The following is a 24,448-nucleotide window of genomic DNA, read 5'->3' as shown; positions in this document are numbered from 1 at the left end:
AAATAAATTACTCAAGAACTTTCCTTATCCATAATAAAAGCTGGTTTGCTATACCTCAAACCATTTACATGAATGGCCTCTGCTGTACGCGCTGTTTGTACCCTGCTTTTATCTTCAGAACTCACCACAGCACCATTTTGTCTGCCTCTAGTCAGACTACAATGGGAGCTTTCTTACTCGGTCTTAGTTTGAGTGTTAGTTTCAAAGGTATCAATTTGGAACAGGAATGCTTTTTTTCTACATCTCTGTAAATTATTAGAGCTATGCTAATATAATTTTATGTATTTTTTATGGTTCCCTATAAAGGTATAGTAACTTGAAAATAGCAATTATGAGTAAAACCTATACCTCATATAATTTTTATGTACTGAACGATAGCTAAGATCACATACTTCCATATGATGACCACATTTCTAATAAAATTCATTAGAATCACTATTAAGAAATAGGAAATAATCTCCATGATGTTCAAAACTCGGCAAGGTGATACAGAGATTCAAACGCTCCTGGCTGCTTTCCCTAAAGACCCCGAAATTGTGACCATGGAAAAGCTGTCCCCATTACCCATCTGTCTTATGGCTGGCAACCTGGGACGGGGAGAAATACTCCCCTCTCCCGCCTATTAATGCTGGAGGCAGTGGGAGAACTGTCCCTGTGGTCATAAGAGCGGGAGAGCCATCCCTGACCCCCATCAGCTGCAGCGCTCGAGAGAGCAGGCCCACACCTCTGCAGGGCAGCACAACAAAGCCAACCTTGTAAGCAGGTGTGGGTGGGTCAGCCCCGAAACTGTGACCGTGGGCGAGCGGTCTTCATTGCCCATCTTGTGGGTCAACCCTACAGCCAGGCCCAGACTCAGGGTTATGACATGCCCTGTCCCAACATCCACCCCGTGTATGATCTGCTGGAGCATGCGAAGGGACCTGACCCGCAGACCCAAAGCTGCAGGATCTCCACAACTCTGAACAGCAGCGGGACGACCATGAAGATTCCTAGTGGGGGCCCAGCGTGGACTGTGCAGTAGAGAACAGGGGCCTTGAGCCAGACCAATGACTCTTTGCAATACTTGCAAGCAGAGATGCAGGGACAAGGGGGTGCAGGGCGTGGCTTGTTGAGTGGCACTGTAGCTTTTATAATGACACATTTTAATTTTGTCCCCTTTTTTTTTCATTTTATTTTCTTCCTTTCTCTTGAATTTTGTTTTGTTTGTAGGGGGTGAAAGCAGAAAGCAGATTCAAAGGCACAGGGAATGAATGGGATCAAAATACAATATGCGAAAGACACATAGAATTAAAAAGAGAAACATTAGAGAAACAAAAGCAAAAACAAGCTCCTTCATGTACCAACCATTGAAATAATCTATTAAACCAAAAGGCAATAGTTATCTAGATGACAGAAATAAAAAAAATCCCCTAAATATTATATCTGATGAGAAATGATTAAAATTGCCAAATAAAGGTTGACTATAATGTCTTTTCCTGCAGATCTTTGAACAGATAAGTAATAGAAAATACAAGAATTTCATAAAAGCCAGGTGACATGAAAAGTGGAGTAGGAAAACCATTTTACTCAAATAACTCATGAAAGTACACAAAAATATATTTCATTATTGCTAACACTTAACATTAGTGGGGTGGGGTTTTTTTTTGGCTTTCAAGACACTTTTACTAATTTTTATGTGCGTATGTATATGTTCACTCTTGCATCAGTGTGTGTGTGGAGATCAGAGGTGAATTTACTGGAGGTCAGTCCTCTTTCCCCCTTTAGAGTTTCAGGGATTAAAGCTAGGTCATCAAGCTTGGTGGCAAGCACCTTTACCCACTGAGCGACCTTACCAGTCCCTAAATAGTGTTTTTCAAACTGTAGGTTCCGATCTATCAGGGAGCTCTAAAACTTTATTCTGGACAGAGAAATAAGGATTATCAGTCAGAACAACAAAAGAATTAAAAATGCACATACTAATCCACAAGGCATTTTATGTTTTGGGTTAAATTATGTATGTGTTAATATGACTGTACATGTGCACATGTACACAAACACACGTTCTGCTTTTGCTACATGGAACCCAAACCCAGAGCTTTTCCCATGCAAAGACTCTACTATTAAGCTATACCTGCAGTTCCTATCAAATATTATTTTTAATCAAAGGTTTGGGTCAAAAAATTAGAAACTGCTATTTCATGTGTTCCTCACGTACCCGGGATTCTGAGTTAAAGGAGCACAAGTCTTCCAGTATATGCTTTCATTTTGCATCTCCAACAAGAGTGTAAGTTTTCAGGTACCACCAGGAAACCTGACAGACACACACAGACACACACAGACACACACAGACACACACAGACACACACAGACACACACACACACACACCCACACACCCTCCACCAAGCCAGAGAGCGGTGAAGTGATTTTACCATGTTGCAATGCCCTGTCTTCTGACAACTGCTAGAGGATCTACAGCTGAAAACACAGGGTCAGGCAGCCCCGGGGGCCTAGCCCACCATCTGTTCAAGCCAGGCTGACAGCAGGAATCTGGCCTCTGACAGCATCCAGACTGGATGCCCAGGCACAAGTGCATGGAGGCAAATGTTGACTGCACGTTACCCACGCATGGTTCATTTTAACTCTAACGTAAAGATTATTTGAGTACCAGAGCTGAGTGTCGGGGCATGGGAAAGACACGACTAAACAGTGCAAGCCTCTCGCTGTGACACAACCTCCCACAACCACGGCCCAAGTAAGTGGCAGGATAGATGGATGAGAAAGAAATCAAGAATTTGGAAATAGTGTGCACACTATTATCCTATGTAACCAAGTACTATGCAGAGTGGATTCTCTTTCTCATGGAAGAAAGTATGAAGAAGTAATAGAACAAAAAAGACCCACTTATTTAACTATAGAAACGGGTTTTACTAAATGATTAAGCTGTGAGACTCGCTCTATAAACTATAGCAGATAACTTGACACAGCCTTATTATTTCCATCCTAGGGGTAACATAAGCTGTGGTCGAAGCTGCAGTTGGAAATCATCACTGTTAGTGCTGACCCTGTAAAATTATCACTAATTAGGTTAAACAAAAAAGACTACTGAAGATTGGCAGCGGTAGGGTAAAACGACAAAAGGCATTTATCTGTAAGTAAACACCGTGAGAAACTGTGCTAACAACAGTGGGAAAGCAGGGTCCAGAACTATACTGCCTAGCTCAGAGGGGAAAGGAGTTCCTGAAGAAACGGTCCATGAGAAAAGTGGATTTCCTCATTCCAGACTCACGGCGATTGGCTATACTAACAGCAAAGAAGCATTTCCAGATAAAGATCCATCTGCACTCTACCGTCAGATACTCTGGAGGAAAATAGGAAGTAAACAAAGCTACAGAAATCTGCCATCTGCAGGACTCCTTAAAGTTCTCAATTTAGCAATATTTATAGTGAGCTTAACAAGATTATATTCTGCTTCCCAAGAATCTAGGTATCCAAAAGGAGTAATTCAAGAACTGAAGGAAATAGTATCACATACTACGATAAGTCAGTGATGAGAGATATTTACTCCTGTTTCCAGGGGAAACCAAAAAAAAAAAAAAAATCACAAGGAACACAGAAAACTTTGTTTTTTAAGATAAATCACTAAACATTGATATTACTATAATTTTGAGAAAAGTTAAAAAAAGATAAATGTTCTTATCACTTAAGATGTAAACAAGGATGCTATATGTAAGGGGTGATGTCTGGGTCCTCAGCCATGGTGTGGTTTAGGAGGGACAGAGGCAAGCAGAGTTGGGGATGGGGTGGGTGTAGTGGTATTTTATTTGTATTTTAAGCTTGCCTGAAGAACAGAGTGCAGAGATAAGCCACTAGAGGCACACAACTTTAATCCCAGGAATTGGGAGACAGGGGCAGAGGGAGTTCAAGGCCACTCTGGGTTACACAAAATTGAACTGTCTAAAAGAGAAACAGAGCCCACCTTTGGATAATCACAACACTTGGGATCCCACACCTTTAATCCCAGCACTAGGGAGGTGCAGACTGGCGTGATATGGCTGGGCAGAGAAAGGCATATGAGGACAAAGGAAGCAGAAGTTCAGAGCAGTCTGAGGTCAGGATCGCCCCTTCAGTCTGAACACTGGTAGAGGTAAAAGAACTCTCTAGCGGCTGGCGCTCTGCTTCTCTGATCTTCAGCATTAACCTTTACAACTGAATCTGGGTTTTTATTATTAACACCGATTAGAATTCGTGCTATAGGTGGTAGCGGGTAGGACAGACACAGAAAACACTGGTTGGCCCAGTTTGAGAGCAGAGCTAGGAGGAGGGTCCTTGACCTGTTGCACCCATGGTACCCTCAACACCCACCCATCCATGATAGTCATTAAGGTTTACAGACAGCCTTGGGCATCCCTGGAGGTTGAGTCCTTGAGGGACCTGCTTGGTTCTGATCCCACAGAAAATTTTGCTCACTACACATACAACAGACTGTTAATATGTAAAATATACAAAGAACTTGTAAAACTAACCAAGAAATGAAACAGCCAAATCAATACATCTATGAATGAAATGAACAATGGTTTTCAAAAGATAAAATTAAAAACAAAACACTCAATAAAGGGCTGGGGAGACTGCTCAGTAGATTAAACACTTGCTGCTAAGCACTGGGACTGGATTCAGGTCTCCAAAACGTTCAAACAAGCCGGGCAGCGATGGCAACCTGTAGCTGGAGGTTTCTCATCCCACCTGGTCCCAAAGCCTCTTTTAAAACAGTCACTCAGAGGCTTAATATTAATTGCATACTGTTTGGCCTATTGACTCAGGCTTATTATTAACTAGTTCTCACAACTTAAATGAACCAAGTTCTATTTGCTTCTCTGGCAGCTGTTTGCATCTCCCTCGACTCCGCCTTCTTTCTCTCTGCATTGTCTTTCCCACCTAGCAATATTCTGCCCTGCTATAGGCCAAAGCACTTCTTTATTAACCAATGGCAATAAAACATATTCACAATATAAAGAGGGCATCCCACCCCAGCAACCAGAATAGGTGAGCTCAGGATCAGCAAAGTCTGCCTTAATATAAAGTGATGGACAATCAAACTTCTGGATTATGTAGAAGATACAGCAAAGACCTACAATAGACCAATGAGTGTAGAGCAAAAGGAGACAAATGAGGCAACCCATTATCATCAGGAAACTCCTACTCAGGTTTTCAATGGGCAACTGCTTTGTGAGTTCAGAAAAGGCTGATTCAATAATCACACATTTACTGTAAGTTATGGCACAAATACAGTCAATGTTCCAGCATATGTTTCTATGAAAATGAAAGATGTTTTTGCTTATTATAATATAGAGCATATTACTGTGTACCAAAAATCCTACAGGTCATGCAGTTACAGAAAGATCAAACTGAACTATAAAGGATATGTTAAACAAATAGAAAGGGATGAAAAAGACATCCAGAAATAGATTGCATAATGCTTTATTAACCCTGAATTTTCTTAATGTTTTAATTTCTTAATGAGAAAGGAGCAACAGCTATAGAGAGACACTGGACAATAGAAAAAACTTCTGAATTATAAATCAAGGATTTCAAGGATGTCTTGACCTCAGAATAGAAACCAGGAGATGTGCTACGTTGGAGAAGGGCTTTGATCTTGTTTCCACAGAAAAAGAAAAGCTATAGATACCATCAAAACAAATCAAGATTCGATTTGCAAAAGAGAAACCTTCTGATAAACAGAAATGACAGCTCATCCACAGAGGCGACAATCCTATATGTTATAAGGAAACTTCATAAGGGTTGGGGCAAAATTCTGTTTTTGTCTTTGCAGGAAAATACCCATCTCAGAAAAGTAGAGACACCTTGGACTTCTAGATGCCTAAAGAAGAAAAGACAGCTATCCAGGAAGAGTCACTAAACAAAGAGAAATCTGATTTATGATACCAATACACTTAGCAGGGTAAAATTTCACTACATAAACATACACATCTTCCTACTTTTCAGTATAATGGCAGTTGCAACTCACTTAAAATCAAAGCTGGCTTTGGAGTTGGATGGTGGCTCTCCTCTAAATCCAAGCATGGTGTTAAAAGAAAAATTCAGAATTTCTGTCTCATGTCAGGAGCTGTCTGGTATGGGACAGAAGGAAGATAAAATCTAGGGACTAAGGTTATCAAAACTCTGCTTTTTACTTCTTCCTATACATATTTTCATTTCTATAGTACCTTTCTTTTGAATATATGTCTACTGAAATTCAAACTTTCTGGTTTATTTATTTATTTAAGATTTCTGCTTCCTCCCCGCCAATGCCTCCCATTTTCTTCCCCCTCCCCTAGTCAAGTCCCCCTCCCTCATCAGCCCGGAGAGCAATCAGAGTTCCCTGCCCTGTGGGAAGTCCCAGGACCACCCACCTCCATCCAGGTCTAGTAAGGTGAGCATCCAAACTGCCTAGGCTCCCACAAAGCCAGTACGTGCAGTAGGATCAAAAACCCATTGCCATTGTTCTTGAGTCAAACTTTCTGTTTTGATATAAATAATGCTTAAGCTTTCCAACACAAGGGAGGCAGAGGAAGGCAGATTTCTGTGAGTTTAAGGTTAGCACAATCTATTTAGTGAGTTACAGGTCAGCCAGAGCTACATAATAAATACCCTATCTCAAAAGCAAGAAAACAACAAAAATCCAACCTCAGTTGGCAGAATGTTTGCCTAGCATGCAGGAGGCCCTGGGTTTGTTCCCCAGCACTGCAGAAACAGGGTATGGTAGCAACGTGCTTATAATCCCATCCCTCTAGAAGTGGAGGCACAAGAACGGGAAGCTCAAGGTCATCTTTGGCTACATAACGCGTTCTAGGCCAGCCTGGAACACGTGAGACCTTGTCTAAAAAACAAAACAAATGAAATGAATTATCTTGAGCAGAGCATAGTGACACACAACTGTAATCTCAGCAAACTAGAGGCCAAGGCAGGAAGGTAGAGAATTTGAGTCCAGCCTGGGCCTAGATAGCAGAGTTCCAGTCAGCAAAGGCTATGTACTGAGAATTGTTTCAATAAACAATAAATAAATATTACTTATCTATTGAGACTACCGATTTCTCTAAGGTAATTACCAACCACTCTATTGTGGTACACAATTAGTGGTATATAAAAAGAACTGTATCCATGCCCTTGAGTATTTACAATTAAAGAAATGAAAAAGGAACACAAAATAATGAATACATACTGACATATACTTGAATAGAGTAATATATAAATTGTTACAGGAGGGAGTAATAAAAATCAAGTAAATGAGCTACCTTTATTGATGTCGCTATAATCATGTAATTATTTCTCACTGAACTCATAAAGAAATTATCATACTTTAGAAATTCTCTAATCAATTTTTTCCCCCCTCGGTGCCTAGGGCCTTGCATATACTAGCAAGCTCATGAAGGATTCTGAAGTCAAGAACAGAAGTTGCACTGAATTAGATTGCATTACAGTGATCGGGTCTTAGATCATATTTTTTTTCAAGTGCAAACATATGCAAAAATATTCTAAAGCCTTCAGAAATCACTGTAGAAAACTGCCTTGCTTTTATCCTCTCCTTCCCACATATACACAGCACAAAGGAAAGATAATCACTCCATGAGTAAGTTATTATGAGTCAAAGGAAAATATTCTGTTTGCTCCTTTAGTATAATGGAAAGATATGGAACATTCAACTATGGGAAGAGAAAATTACAAGCATCTAAAATAAATTCACCTCAAAGAACACTGTGTGCTAAAATCTAGATGCTGAGTCCATATGTTCCCACTTTAAAAAAAAAAAAATCACCCTGTCTTTTGGAACCTCATTTTGGGATTTAACAGTAAGTATTGAAAAGTAGGTCAGGATAATTCTCAGTAAAAATCAATTACAGATTGTTTTGTATATAAAGTTGTCACTCTCATGGCATTCTTCCCTCACAATTATTCCAAAACACATTATACCACATAATCCATTTTCATATTTCAATAGAAATGCATATTCTGCTTGTAATAGTTAATCTCTTTTTGTCAATTTGGCTTACTGGCAGTTTCCAGGTATTTGGTCAAACATTATTCTGGATGTTTCCATGATGGTGCTCTTGGGTAACATTCACATTTAAATGGGCATGTGTTGAGTAAAACCCATTTACCCGCTACAATGGAAGTATGCTCCATATCATCTATCATCAACTGAAGACACAGAGAAGACGACGATGGCCCTAGCAAGACAGATTTTTGTTAGCTGCTTTCACACCTGGACTGTAACAGGAGCTCCTCCTTGGGTCTCTAACCCCTGGCGCACTCTGCCAACTGAAATTTGCCAGCCTTTATAACTGCACACGTCAATTCCTTCCCTTGTGAACTTAATACGCTCCTGGAAAAGAGAACACCTTTATCCCTCCAACACGTACTTTCAAATAAGAATGCAAGTGTGTCACAGATATACTGGGAACACACGCTGCCACCTTTCTTTAAATACCAATAACCTAGTATTCCAACAGAGGGAACTAGGGATGAGGTAGTGATTCCCCAACACAGAAGTCTGGCTAGAAAAAAAAAATGAATATACATATACATTCATCCAAGAGCTAGAAACAGGACAAATGAATAGAAGCTGTAAGGAAGATTAGGGGTCGATAAAAAAATGTTTTACAAGCAAAAGGCACAGTGGCACAGAATGGTGAAAGCAGCATGACCAGAGGTTCGAGGCCAGTCTCAGCTCAAAGAAGAGACCCTGTTTCACAAACAACAGAAAAGGGGGTTTTAGTATTAGGACTGTTGAAAACAAGTAGAACCCCTCATAAAAACAAAGGCTGGGGGTGGTAAGGGAGCTAGCAAGAAGTCTCAGGTGAAGGCATTTGCTGCTGTCTTAGGGTTTCTACGGCTGTGATGAAACACCATGACCAAAAAGAAAGTTGGGGAAGAAGGAGTTTTAATAAACCTAATGGCTTATGCTTCAGCATTGCTGTTCATCATTAAAGGAAGCCAGGATAGGAACTGAAAGAGGACAGCATCCTGGAGGCAGGAGCTGATGCAGAGGCCATGGAGGGGAGCTGTTTACTGGCTTGCTTCCCCTGGCCCACTCAACCCACCTTCTCATAGAACCCAGGACCAACTGCCCAGAGATGGCGCCACCCGCCATAGACTGGGCCCTCGCCCACTGATTCCTAATTGGGAAAATACCTGACAACTGGATCTCATCAAGGCATTTCCTCAGCTGAGGCTCCTCCCTCTCTGATGATGGCAGCTGGTGTAGTTGACGCACAAAGCCAGGCAGTGCAGGCGCTAAGCTTGACAACCCGAATTCAACAGCTGGGGCCCACACCGTGGAAGGAGAAGTGACTCACACAAGTTGTTCGTTCATCTCCACACACATGGTGTGGCACTCGTGTGAGCACATACAATAAATTAAATCTAACTGAAAAGTTTCCAGTGATGCTTTTCATAAAGGCTATTTGCTGCTGCTGAGACTTCAGGAGGGGATGACTAACAAGAGACTAGGTTAGTGCGCTATTTCAAAATGGTAAAATTAGATAACAATGAGGGGAGGCCAGCGCCCAAAGACAGCTGGCGGTATTTCAGGGGAGGCAAAAGGCCGTGTTGCAATACCTCGGCTCTTTTCTTTCTGTAGTGCTGGGGACTAATCCCAGGGCTTCACACATAGGTAGGCAAGCATTCTATCTCAGGTAAATCCACGCCCCTGCTCCCCGAACTGTAGCAAGATCACGTTTCTCCTAAGCACTCTTTTCTTTATTTACCATTATGTGTTCTTCCCTCTGCCCCTATGACTTCTGATTTTCCTCTCCATCCCAACTTCAAGCCCCCTTGCTTTGTGTGTGCTCTTAAGTGTAGTGACACACACAGAAGCCTCTTTCATCGGGCGCCATCCACAGGTTTACTTTTGTGTGTTTGGAGAGCGTCTCTCACAGCTTTGGAGCTAGACAAACAGACTGGACGGGTTAGCCAACAGGCCCAGGAGGAACAGTCTCCACCTCCCCAGGGTCAGGATTACAAGCACATGCTACCTCTGGCTTTTTACTTGTCTGTTTGTTAATACTCAAATGAGGGAAATTATTTAGAAAAAAAATGTTTTACGTAAGAGGTCTCTCTATGCAATTGGACCATCACAGGTATGCTTTCCTATGATTTTCTTCTTTAGGTTTATCACTAAGTTCTCATACATTAAAAATACCAAAAAAAGCTACGGAGAAACCCTGTCTCGAAAATCCAAAAAAAGAAAAAAAAATAACGAGTTATGTCTTCCCCATATGAAAACATTTTATTTTCATTTTATATGAAACAGTAGTAATAAATATATAATCATTAAAAACTTTTATGGACTTTAATGAAATCTCACAATTTTTTTTTCTTCAAAAGCCTATTTCAGTACTTTCTTATTCCTCTAGACAGTATGTCAGTATCTTATTCATGGAAAACAGATTGTGAGAACATTTAGTATTTCCTTTGACTCATCGGTGGCAGCCTCCTCCTTTTCTAGCTACTGAAAAGATAACTACATTTAAATCTTGTGACTGTAAGTGTGACCCACAGATTTGCACATCAGCATTCTCCTAACGCTCATTAGAAATGCAAATCGTAGGCTCTGAGAAATCCTAAATCCGAACCCTTGCAGCCAGAGGTCCTGGTACTGTGTCTTAACAAGATCTCCAAATAATTACACGTGTGAAAACCTTCAGGCAGTACCTGTCCATCTGGGACACTGACTCCCGTATTGTTTGTTTTTCTGCTGCTATGATAGAAACACCACCGCCAACAGCAACTTACAGCATAAAGTTTATCTGGGCTTCCGGTTCCTGAGGGATGTGAAGGTGGCGAATGACAGGAAGAGGCAGGCATGGTGGCGGGAGCAAGAAACTAAAAGATCACATCTTTAATCACAAGCAGGAGCACAGAGTGTGACCTGGGAAAGTGATGAATTCTCAAAGCCCCAATGTCTCCCCACATAGCACCAACAACCCAGGGCCAACCGTTCAAAACCCTGTGCCCAGGAGGGTCAACCTCATGTAAACCATCACATTTCCAATAAAAATATAATGCAAGCCACCCATGTAACTTCCAATTTTCAAGCAGGCAAGTGAGTTTAATAGATATTTATATTAACTGCTTCATTATGAAATCAAAACAAAATTAAGCAAATTTATTTTATAACTAAGTACTTGAAATGAGAGCTAACTTCTTTGTTATCTGTCCTTTCAAATGCCCAGTGACCAGATGAGGCTTATAAAGCAAAGGTCTCGAACCACATTAGTAAAATGCAGTGCATCTCCAGAAGAAAGAAGGACCCTAAGACAACTGAGCAAAGCGCCTATGAGCTGACAGAGCTGTGCACCAGGGCCTCTGTGTGTATACCATAGCTTTAAGGTAGCAGTGAATGTGTAACAAGTGGGTCTCTGACTCCTGTGCCTCCTCTTGGGACTCTTTTCTTTTTCTGTTGGCTTGACTCGTCCAACTCTGGCATGATGTTTCATCTTATTATATTTTATTTTGTCATGTTTTATTAATATCTCTTAGAAGCCTGTTATTTTCTAATGAGAGACAGAAAGGGAGTGGACCCAGATGGGAGACAAGGTGAGCAACTGAGAGGAGCAGAGGGAGGGGAAACTGAAGTCAGTTTACACTGTATGAGAAAAAAATCTATGGTTAATATGGGGGGTGGGTGGGGAATCCATGAAGCAAAAGCGTTTATATGTATATTTTGTGAGTTATTTAGAATATAAGACAGTAAAAATTTGTCCACTCTGTGTTACACAAAGCAACTACATCTAGTGCTGTGTAACATAATTAAAAGATAAAATTCAAAGGCTGAAGAATTAATTGTTAAATTGAACTAATAACAAGTCAGATTATTTCCCATTGCCTTTCACTCTTTTATGATTATTCACTTTTGATATGACAGTTGATTTTTCTTCAATAGCAGCAAGAAGTATAACTCCACCAGATAGTAAACATGCCTCAATTACAGCATTTCTGATGACAAATTAGAATTTAACATTTACCTATCGGTTTCCATTATCAAATGGTCAGCTTCAGTCCTTTTACGGAGAGAGTATTTATTTAGACTGCCTCAAACATGGTGCTAAGTGAGACTTGAAAATGGGGAGCTATGTATTTATACATTCACTCCATAAAAGGATGACTGTATAAAAATGTTCTAAATCTAACTTTAAAATATGTATTAAACATTTGACCATAGCATTGTAACAAGAAATGAACTCATCTGCATTTGAATCATTTCCAGATATTATAATGGGCTCACCTACACTGAGTAAGTGGACTGCTTTTTACTCTAGACATGAATAATTGATGTGCAAGACCATGACATTCCGCACAATAATAAGTGGAATAAGAAAAAGGAAATAACTTTCACTCTAAGTTAGCTTTCTTGAGAGAATTACACACTGTTTTCAAGTGGCAATGAATATGATTAAATACTATTCTGTTTTAAAAAACAAATCTAGCTGAAGACCTCCCACATTAAATGGCCCAGCACATAAATACTAGCCTAGAGATTTGCACACAACCCTTAGATTATTAAAATTATGAGATATTCGATGGAATTTTTGGAGGTTCCTTATCTCATAATGTCATGTCGGGGCTCTTTTTGTTTTCTTTAAATTTTAGCTTATTATTTTTGTTTTTTTTTTCTTCTCTCTTTTACCCTACAAGTCCTTGTGTATATATTATGGTTTGGAGTTTAGCATTTTATGGGATTTAATTTATGGGATTCCTAAGTGTGCAAACAAGTGGATCTGTGTTTCTTTTGCCTTCTCAGGCTCTTTTCCTCGTGTTTGTTTTCGTCTAATTCTGAAGTGTTAGTTTTATTTCATGATACTTTATTACCCCATAGAAGTCTGTTTTCTAATTGTATTTTATAATTATATTTTATTACCCCATAGAAGTCTGTTTTCTAATGAGAGGAAGGGTGGATCCAGGTGGCAGGGGAGACAGAAGGAGCTGGAAGAAGTAAAATAGGGGGAAACCTTAATGAGGATATATTATATAAGAAAAAAAATCTATTTTCAGTAAGAGGGAAAATATGAACTATCCATCTTTCTGATTTATGAAGAGTAATATGACCACATCCACACTGCAGTCGTAGATGGGTTGGTATGTGCTTACTCAGCGCACACACAGGCCTGGTTCAGTCCCTTAACTTTATATGGCAAGCATGACCGTGAGGTCTGGGATCTAGCATGTGGGAGACAGTCTGATCAGATGCTAAAGAGTTATTCTTGTCTACATGGCAAGTTCGAGGCCAACCCTGAACACATCCTATCTCAAAATGAAGGGGAAAAGAATAAGACATAATAATGCTTTTGAACTTAGCAGTTTTCATTGAGATCTTTACAGCCAGCAAAAAAATTATATCTTATATTCAGTTAGAAAATATGTATCTGATCTGAGTATCTATGAGATAAAATCACCCAATAAACGTGTGTTCCTGCAATCTTTATTTTGGATGTTTCCTATTCTTAATTTTCGATCATTGATTTACTTTGAATACTCCAGGTAAAGTGCTAACTTCCTTTCTTTTTCTCCGGAGAAAGGGTCTGGGTATTATCTAATCCAGTCTGGCTTCCCGCTCAGTTTCCCTGCCTGATTCCTGGCAGCTAGGATTAGCTACATACTGCCATTCCCAACTCCAAAAGCCCATTCCTTACTGTACTCCATCGTCAGTGTTTCCATTATTTTTCCCACTTCAACAATCTTATACTTAGTGAGAATATTCAGACATTCGTCATGCAAGAAAATTAAAATCAAATAAATAAAAAGGAAAACAAAGTAGTTTTGCTTTTATTGACTTTGCATGAAACATACGATTATTATGAGACATTTCCTTCTGTTTTATTGAATCACAGTCCCAGAGAACTTAGAAAACAATGAGGACCCTATGAGAGGCATATGTGGATCTAATGTACATGGGAAGTAGAAAAAGACAAGATCTCCTGAGTAAATTGGGAGCACAGGGACCATGGGAGAGGGCTGCAGGGGAATTGAGCAGAGAAAAATGTATAGTTCAATAAAATCAATAAAAAAATAGAAAAAAGAAATGAAAAAGTACCCCTATTGTTAGTGCTATCCAAAAATAATTTTATTAAATTAAAATGAGTTCGAGGCCAGCCTGGTCTACAAGAGCTAGTTCCATGATAGGATGGCTCCAAAGGTATAGAGAAACCCTGCCCCCTAAGAAATAAAAAATAATAAATAATTAAATAGTAAAAGGTAGACATAGCAAAGTGTACTCTTTAACATTAACTGATTGACTAAGGGCTCATTGTTTAAAACAGTTTCTTTTTTTACCACTCTCTTTTTTGTAAAGAAAAGGGAGTTTTGTATAAAATCAAGGTGTTACATTTAATCCAGTAAAGCCTGCCATTAATATTAGAAACTAAAATACAGAACTAGCTATCTCTCTGTTTATTACTGAGCTAGAAGTTCAAGCCAACTTAAGTTTTAAGGGAAAGAAGCAAGAATATCACTTTGTAGTCTCCTGGCTAGAAATTCCAAAGAAAATATAAGTTCAGAGTAGAAAAAAAAAAAAACCTCCTGTTACTTTGAGAGAGATCATCTTAGTGATGGTTTCTACTCCTCTACTGATTAAAACTTCATGAACAAAGGCCACTTGGGGAGGAAAACTGTTCTGTATTAGTACACCATCCAGGGCAGTCAGGCAGAAACTCAGGACAAGAACCTGGAGGCAGGAACTGAATAACAGAGGCCAGGAGAAGTGCTGTTCCATGGCTTGCTCAGCATACTTATAGCACCCAGGACCACTAGCCCAGCACTGTGTGCAATGCCCACAGTGAGTTGGGCCCTCTCTTCCGGTGATCAACAATCAAGAAAATGTACCACGTGCTTGTCCATAGGCTAATCTAGTGGGGGCATTTTCCCAGTCGAGTATGTGTCAAGTTGACATAACTAGTCAGCACGGAGATAAACCAGTGGAGACACACCAATAAGCTCATGTTCCCTGTCTACTTAACAGCGGCTAACTCCTAGGCAAATGCCTTTATGGATAACTGGGTTCCTCTAATCTTTCTGAGCAAGAAAACAAATATCTGTTATTTATAAATTGCCCCATCTATCATAGTCTCTTAGGGAAGAACAAACTGACACAATGAGTTAGTGTTTACAGTAATTCCACCTTATATGCAAAGTGTAAGTCCTAAGACCTCTTAGCTGTCTGAAATTGCAGACAGTATCAAACTATACACACACCTACACACACCTACACACACAGAGAGTTTGTGACTTCTCCTTAGTGTATCCAAATGGCTAGCTAGCACCATGACTTTTGCACACTGAGATCATTATTAATATAAAGGCCAGCCTAACCCAGGCTGTGCAATACCACAACAGATAATCTGATACAACATATACATTTATATAAAGTGTATATAATTAATATATAATATATGCTATTTCCCTTAAACACACATATCTAAGATGAAGTTTAGCTTATAAATAGGAGATTAGCAATAACAATAAAACAACAACTAAACCAAAAGATATGCAAATGTGCTCTTGTTCTTTCACAGTATCTTGCTGTTCTATACTCACTTCTTTTCTCGTGATGATGAGGTGATAGATACACTGCCTACATGGCAAGATTAAGTGAGGCTTCATATTTCTGGCATAACACACTCCATCCATTAGAACACACTCTCTGTTCATTAAATGACAAATTTAATGTCATTTCTATTTTTTATCACATACTGTTCTCTAGACTAGTTTGAGGCACAACAGCAGAATGTGCATGATTTTTTTCCTTCTCTACAATTTGACAGATGAAAAAGGTTTGTTCTTACCATAAACCTTTGTAACAACAGAATACAATGATTTCTTTGTTTAGTGAGAACCCTTCTCTTTTCACCTAAATGAGGTACTTTGTGATTTTTTTTTTGTCAGCATAATCAGACAGCAAACATTACCACTTTTGAGTCGCGTATTATTAAGTAATGTAAGGGTCACTGAGCACAAGTAACGAGATACTAGCAGCATCACCCTTACAGACAGACAGGCTGGTCTGATGCACAGCACTGAAAACTGAGACAGCTGCTAAGAGACAAATGGGCAAGCAGCACATACCACACAGATGACTCCTGTGCCACGAAGAATGTTGCAGAACTTCATAACGTTAACATGAATTGTACACATTCTAAAAGCTATTATTTCTTTACTTCTAGAACTTCCATATTTGTGCACTAAAGCCAACACTAACTGGATTTCCTAATACTGAAGACTTTTGTACATGATTAATGATGTCAGTTAACTTGAATCAAATAAATAATCAAAGAATATTAAAGCTTCTTATAGTCTTTATCAACAATAACTCAGTGCTGGAATAATCAATATTAAAAAAAATCTAAAAATATTAAGATTTTCCACTATGGGTCACTATGAGGTCAGTTTTCACAAGCACCTGCTGAGTCCCTTTAAAACAGAGTTACTTCTTCCTTCACTGAAGGATGTCTAGTGTTTCCTTTCGCTGTTTTGTCTTTAGCACGCTAATTACCTAGCTTTACAGGCACAATATGATCTAGTTTTGATGTTAATATTCTCTCAAGTCATTCTTTTCCTCCGTTACTCTATTTTAACCTTTTCTTTCCCATACTTTCAGCCCCTTTTAATTTGTTAATTTCTAAAGTGTTTGTCATGTCTTTTCATTCTGCTAGTTAATCCAAACTACCAGTCTTCAGTCTAAACTTCACACCTTCCTCTTGCTTACACGCTTATGTCCTGAAGTTTCTGACTCTGCTTTTCGTTTTCACCTTCCAAAAGCTTAAGGATATTAGTAGTATAGGTTAAGTAGGTTGTTTTTGATAACAGCTTCATGAAATGACTTCACTGGGAAAAAGAATGTTTTCAGTAGCTAAAACATTTGATTTTTTTTTCTGCTTCCTTCCTTATATACTTCACCTGAAATCTCTATTCAATGATTAGTTTAATACAACTTATATGATGTAAAGGTAAAGACTTGAGATGAATACCTAGACTTTATTTCAAAAGCTCTCATGTCTACCCAAAACCAAAAGCAGTAGTTAGTGTATGTGATAGTTAATCTTTGTTAACAACTTGACTGGATTTGCAGTGATCAAAGAGGCTGAGGGTGCGGGGACACCGCTTGATGTCTGAAAGGGCGTTTCAAGTCACAATAAGTCAGTGTGAGAAGGCACATTCTGAATGTGGGCAACATCACTCCCCGGGCTAAACAGGCGTCAGACAGAACGACAATGGGGGAAAATAAAAAAGCTAACCAAGTACCCCATACTCTGTGTCTCCGTTTCTCATCTCATGATATAAGTTGCTTTACTTCACTGCTCTCCTCCTTGTCACGATGAAATGAACCTTCTGAAACCTGAGCCAAAAATACCAATCTTTCCTCTTGTTTCTGGTTAGGTATTATGGTCATGGTAACATAAAATTAATTAATACAGCACGTCTTCTAATTTTGTGCTATTCTTATTTCTATAGACACTTCTTTTCTTGTTTTCCCCAGGAATCCAAGAAGAGTAACTCCTTCATTCCCCAAAATAGTCCCCTTGATTGGCACATGGGAGCCTATGCACTTTTGTTCTTTTTGTGAGGGAGGGGTGTCATGGGAACTTGCCATGTTTTATGGGCTAGTCTTGAGCTCCTGGGCTCCAGGTGTGAGCAATTCTTCCATCTCAAGCTCCCCAGCCTCCAGCCTTTAACTGGAACCCAAGCAAACAGCCAATATTCCAACCCAGCCTAAGTCAAAGTATGTTGCAGGAGGTCTTTCCGCCCCTCCAACCAATAGCTGCTGTGATACCAGCCCATTGGGGCGTGGTCTCTCTCCCTTTAAAAAAGCGGCTATTTCCTCTGCTCGCTCTCTTCACTTCCTGCTCCGCCGGAGACTAGACTCCCTTCCTGGTTGTGCAGATGGCTGTTGTCTGGGACGGTGATCTGTAAGTTTTTTCCCCTTTAAATAAATAACACCCTATTAATCATAACTCCAAACTGGTGTGGCATTGTTCGTGACTTACGCCTTCAAAAGTATAAAAATTATCCTACCAAGTTAGTTTTCCTTTCTACAGAAAGAATGTAATAGTGTGAGCTCACCCTTGGTCCCTAGTTCCCTCTTCTTTTCTCCTTTTGTGTTGCAGTTTGTGCAGTCCTTGCAGAAATCTCTCCAGAGTAGTGTCTAACTGAGTAAGATATTTAGAGGTTTACTTCTTCCCCCCCCCCCCCGATAACCTGAACTCTCTCCTACTTGTGATGAAGGCACGGATATGACTAGTTGGTTTGCCCTATTTTCTAACTGAGCTACATGCAGTTTTAATGATTATTCTGCTGAAGTCTAAAAGTCTTAATTCATCAGGGACTCCCAATGTCTTCTTACCTGACCATTTTAGTTTAGTTGAGATGTTCATGTATCATCTTCCCTTCTCTCTTCTTCTCTGTTTTGCCTGAGTTTATGTATGTGCACCACATGCATGCCTGGCTCCCCTGGAGCTCACTCTGAGTGGCTGTGGAGCTCATGTGAGTGCTGGAAACTGAATCTGGGTCCTCAAGAGCACTGCTCTTGTTTGTGGACTCGTCTCTCTAGCCTTCTTTCACATATCCTTCAACGCGCTGTTTAGTGTGTCATTAGTATCCACTGTAAACATCCGAGAAATGCAATATAAATGAAAGTAAACAACTGACTTTAGCTTGCACAAGAAATAGCTTCTTTTTCTGCACTTGATAATGGGATAAAAGAGTAAAATCTACTCTAGATAAAGCTGTGAAAAAGTAAAAACAATACCCTTTTCTCCCATTTCTTCAGTTAGCAACAAATCTACATTAAGAGTAAATTTAGTGGAGGCTTTGATGAACATCTGGTATTTCGGCCCCTTACACAGAAGGTAGTTTTGCCTACTACTAAAGGCATACATACCATAGACTAAAACCAAACGGAGGCACAGAAGACTTCTGTTAGATTAATAGTGTGCTTAGAAATACAGCCTGGCTGGAAGCCAGGAATGTAAAATGAGCTAAAGAAAAGGGTTAAGAAACAAACTAAGAACTTACTAAGTCAGTAAGATTAGCAACACAGAACTAAACACCGTTTACTCACCAAGACAAATCTGGGTTTTCTAGCCAAGTTATATACTAAACACACAACTCTGTGATTTTCATTATGAGTTGTTTATCATCAGGGAAGTGGCTGGGAAGTTAAAGCATGTACATGTGTGTACACACACACACACTCTCTCTGAAGCGGAGGAAGTTGAATTAACTCTTGAGCAATAAGAGTTTAAGTTGATGACCACGCTGGATTGTTTCACAGATGACCCCCTCCACTCAACCCTAGCTAGGAAGTACAGTTCTCATGGTTTAAAATGGAACAAAATTAACAAGAGTTTTTGGAAAATAGAAATAAAATACTAATGTTTCTTGTCTTTGGGCCTTTAAACTGGTAGCCCCTCTTGCAGGGTGACCGAAACTCCAAACTGTTTAGGTGGCCGCAGGTAGCTCACTGCTTTAAACTCACAGATGACAATGAAATAACACCACTGGAACTCAACAAGCATTGACTAAAAGTCATGACGCTATAAGCAGAATCAAATGAAACCAGAACAAACAGGCTGATTTCTTGGCTGGTAGCTTTCATATATTTACTAAAAATATTTAAAAAGTGAGATTGAAGTGTTTCTATGAGTGAATGCTATTAATTTAGAGCAGAGATTTACACTGAGAACTTGCTTAAGTAAAATGTATTCTGTAGAATATACTGAGTTATACAGATCTTTATCTTTAAAAACTGACAGACATTAAACTCAGGAAGGGAGGGAACAAAGAAAGAAGGAAACCACATTAAAGCCATACATCAAGGTTTAAAAAAAAATCTGATTTCAGTACCATGAAATAGCCAGTATGGAGGCAGCTTCCCAGTCAGTAGTCTGACCAGCTCTTAACCCCGTGAGCTACAATAAAGACTGGCCTGGCCTGACAAGACATGCCTATAGTGGTATATTACTGGTGCTGTAATAAATAAAGCTTGCCTAAAGATCAAAAGGCAAAGAAGCCACACCAGTCACCCATACATGCCAGGGAGTGATGGCACACAACTTTAATCCCAGGACTCAAAAGACAGAGGCCGAGGGATCTCTGTTAGTTTAAGGCCACCCTGGGCTACACAAGATTGAATCTGTCTAAAAGAGAACCAGAGCTCACACAAAGGTGACCCAGCACTTGGGATCTGGTGTCTTTAATCCCAGCACTAGGCAGGTGGAGACAGGAGTGATGGCTGGGCGGAGGGAGGAATATAAAGGGAACTCGTGGACGGTGGAGGCTGAGGTTGCTGGAGAGCCTTGCAGGAGTGCCCCTTTGTCTGAGTCTCCGTAGAGGTAAGATCTCTCTAGTAGTTGGCTGCTTTGCTTTTCTGATCTTTAGCTCAAACCCCAGTATCCGTCTCCAGGTTTTTATTATTCATGCTATACATGTACAAAGTGGGGATAATGGCACAAAGGTTACCAGAGTAAGCAACCACATTCTGCTTAGATTTAAGGCCTGCTACCTAGGAGAAAACATATGTCTGGTACTGTAAGCTAACCCAGAACCCAAGACTGGGAGCTCACAGGCTGCAGGGGGGAACCTACTCCACTTTGCTAAATTGACACAGGATCAAACTGCCACAGATGAAGGAAGCGTTGGGTCCTCAAAGCAGCTCCTCTGTGCAGTGAACAGTGTCAAACTTACAGTGGCCAAAAGCACAGATATCAAGACATCAAGTGACAAATGCAACCTGTGTGCCACCAACCCTTCCCCACGCCTTAGGGAACACCGGCAGGTCATAAGTTCAGGAGGGCTACAGTGAAAGCATCTTCCAGACAAGGCAGGACTGATGCAGCCATAACTCACAGTGCTCTGGTTACCTGTACAGACCAAGGCAGGCACCATTCCAGCATGGAGCAGGAAGGGCTCACAAGCTCCAACTCCCAGCTGAGAAACCACTGGCAATTCATGGTTATGAGGGGAAGGAAAGTCCATTTTCTTTATGAGTATATTTCCTGGTGGGTAGATCATACTCCAGTGGACAGCCCCACTCCCATATCATATAGATACTACAAGTTGGATCCAATCATTAACTATAAAAAAATAAGAAATTGAGGAAGGCTAGACCCTCAAGTAGTTATAGGAGGAGCAGGAGTGAAATGATGACAATACACTGTATGCATGGGCGAATTCTCAAGGAATTAGTAAAAGGTTGTCTGGCTTGGTGGCGCACGCCTTTAATCCTAGCACTAGGGAGGCAGAGGCAGGCAGATCTCTGTGAGTTCAAGGCCACCCTGATCTACAACAAGAGTTAGTTCCAGGAGTGTAAGGTTTTATCTATATATCCAAGAATGAACTTCGGAGAGTAAGAGGAGAATGGTAGGGGTTGGAGGAAGGAAAGGGGAAGGGTAAATGATGTAATTATATTTTAATCTAAAAAAATTAAAAACTTAATCTAAAATATTTCAAAATTCTAATTTTAATTTATAATATACAGTTCAAATACTGAAATAGCCAAAGTTACAGTGTAGATACTTCAAAATTATATTTTCTTCAGTGGCTAAAGTTTTCCAATGAATTTTTAAATCAACTACTAAACTACAAAAACTTCTTCCTGTGTCAAATTCTTTTTAGCAGTCTTAGAAATGAGAATATTTATAAACTTTATCTTAGTTAAAGAAAAACTTTTTTATTATCTTCCTGGGAAGTCTTTAATTCATATTCTGTTGGTTTTGTTAAACACCTTATGGGTATATGACCTTAAGATTCTGTTCTACATAATTCTAAGACCATTTTCAATACATAAATTCAACAAGCCTACATGTAGGTTTTGAATTTAACCCAACAATCATACCAGGTAATATTTCTTGAACCTGTCATTATTCTGTGCTTCCCTCTGTCATGTCCCTTCCTCAACTCTGGCCTTTACCCACATTACCCAAGGAAACCATCATTATATCGTCCAGTTTCTAAAGCTAATTGTTTCCTTTAAAAAAATTATCCCAGAGGGGACGAAATGAACTAACAATGGAAAAATAAAGGAAGATTAAACAGCACAACTCTTTTAAAGAATTATGCTGACCCTCAGTCTACTTAAGAGAAGCGTGTCATTGTGTAAAACTGCCAGCATAGGCACTTGTAAAATCAGGTCACCATGTTCTTGCTAGTTTCTAGACCACTGCCCTTCAAAAAACTTTCCTATGGTTATAGGGATGTTTTGTATCTGTGATCTTCATAAGTCATCACCCGGCAGGCTACCGAACAACAAAGAAGTTCATTTGAGGTTTTATTTAATTTTACTAAGCATGAACAGCCAAGCTTCTACTGTGATGAGTAGCATAGGATTAGACTTTTTTCCCTTTATTTCTTTACCATCTTGAGCATTGTACAAATGTTCTCATTAAACTTTTCGTCTCAACTCATCAGTCATCTCTGCATTACATAGCTAGACAGAGTTACAATCTCAAAAGGAAAGGTTATTGAAACTCAACTTTAAAGATGACATTATGGTATGGATCTGAAATACCATGATAGCCTCATGTGTTGAAGCCTGGCCACCAACTAGTGATGCTATTTGGGGAGCTGGAGTCAGTACTAGCTAAAGGAGGTTGAGTACGGTTCTTCTTTAAAGGTCCCCAATGCTGTGTCCTGAGGTAGACTGAAATCAGTTATGGTGGTTTCTCAGAAAATTGGGAATCAATCTACCTTAATACTCAGCAATACCACACTTGGACATCCCACCAAAAAATGCTCAACCATACCACAAGCTCATGTGCACAACTGTATTTCACAGAAGCATTCTTCATAATAGCCAGAACCTGGAAACAACCTAGATGTCCCTCAACTGAAGAACGGATACAGAAAAAGTGGTATATTTACACAATGGAGTATTACTCAGCAGTAAAAAAAAAAAAACAATAACATCTTCAAATTTACCGGCAAATGGATGGAATGAGAAAAAAAAGCCATCCTAAGTGAGCTAACCTAGACCCAGAAAGACAAACATAGCATGTACTTACTCATAACTGGATATTAGATGTAAAGTAAAGGGTAATCCGATGTCTCTGCCAATTCTAGGGTTTTGGAAGTTGCTTACAATGTACTTCCTGTTAATTTATGTAAAATTATATCCTTCTGGGATCATGATAGAGTTGAAGAATAGATAGTTATAATTATAGTTTTCCTTAGTTATGATAAAAGATAAATAAATATAAATATTGTAACTATAATTCTTGCTTGATACCTGGTTTTTTTTTATATGCAATTTTACTTTGTTAAAGTTAAAACCTTCCTTTTAATTTAGAGAGAAAAGGGGAGGTGATGTGTGAGGTGATGTATACTGTGAATATGGTTTATTGCCATTGGTTTACAGAAAAGCTGCTTTCGGTCAATGGCTTAACAGAATATAGTCAGCTTAGAAGAAATATAGAGAGAGAGTAGGCAGAGTCAGGGAGGAGCTATGTAGACCTTCCAGAAACAGACGCTGGACGAAACTTTACCCAGTAAGCCACAGCCACGTGGTGATACACAGATTAATGGAGATGGGTTAGTTTAGGATATAAGAGTTAGCCAGAAACACAATTAAGCTATTGGCCGAACAGTATTGCAAATAATATAGTTTCTGAGTGATTATTTTGCAGTCTGGGTAGCCAGGAACAAACAATGGGCCTCCTACTACACCTAGGCTATGATCTACAACCCCTGAGAAGCTAGATAACAAGGAGGACCTGAAGAGAGATATGCTGGATGCCTCTGGGAAGAGAAAGCAGATAAGATCTCCTGATTAAATTGGGGGCAGGTGTGAAGAGAACGTGAGGGAATGGGATGGTTGAGTTGGGGAAGGGACAGAGACAGCAATGAAGGAGATCTTGATAGAGAAAGCCATTATGGGGTAAGGGAGAAACCTGGTGCTAGGGAAATTCCCAGGATTCCACAAGGATGATCCCAGCTAAGGATCCTAGCAATAGTGGAGAGGGTGCCTGAACTGGCCTTCCCCTATAATCAGATTGATGACCACCCTAATTGTCACCATAGAGCCTTCATCCAGTAACTGATGGAAACAGATGCAGAGATCCACAGCTAAGTACTGGGTCAAGCTCCTGGAGTTCAACTGAATAGAGGGAGGAGGGATCATATGAGCAAGGGGTGTTAAGATCGTGATGGGGAAAACCACAGAGACAGCTGATCCAAGTTAGTGGGAGCTCAGGGACTCTGGACTGACAGCTGGGGAACCAACTAGGTTGGGACCAAACTAAGCCCTCTGAATGTGGGTGACAGTTCTGTGGCTGGGGAAGTCTGTGGGGCCACTGGCAATGAGACTAGAATTTATTCCTAGTGCATGAACTGGCTTTTTGGAGCCCATTCCCTATGAAGGGATACCTTGGTCAACCATGGAACAGGAGGGGCTTGGTCCTTTCTCAACTTGATATGCCAGACTTGTTG

General features: G+C 39.9%; 1 protein-coding gene and 1 long non-coding RNA gene across 6 annotated transcripts in view; one reads left to right on the top strand and one right to left on the bottom strand.

The window, feature by feature from the left end:
- Positions 1–24,448, bottom strand: part of Rap1gds1 (Rap1 GTPase-GDP dissociation stimulator 1) — a 575,856-nt gene that overhangs the window by 527,193 nt on the left and 24,215 nt on the right. The window lies entirely within an intron of this gene.
- Positions 1–24,448, top strand: part of LOC126488352 (uncharacterized) — a 124,491-nt gene that overhangs the window by 90,243 nt on the left and 9,800 nt on the right. Inside the window, exon 1 of one of the 2 annotated variants that reach the window (XR_007588657.1) lies at positions 17,767–17,934. The exons of the other annotated variant lie outside the window; for it this stretch is intronic. This is a non-coding gene — a long non-coding RNA (uncharacterized lncRNA). Of the gene's footprint in view, positions 1–17,766; positions 17,935–24,448 lie in introns of those variants that run through there. 2 annotated transcript variants of the gene reach the window in all.

Source organism: Alexandromys fortis, unplaced genomic scaffold (assembly GCF_014885135.2).
Source record: "Alexandromys fortis isolate MF-2015 unplaced genomic scaffold, M_Fortis_MF-2015_v1.1 scaffold_196, whole genome shotgun sequence".
In the NCBI taxonomy this organism is placed as follows: Eukaryota; Metazoa; Chordata; class Mammalia; order Rodentia; family Cricetidae; genus Alexandromys; species Alexandromys fortis.
This window is presented reverse-complemented; position numbering and strand designations above follow the sequence as displayed.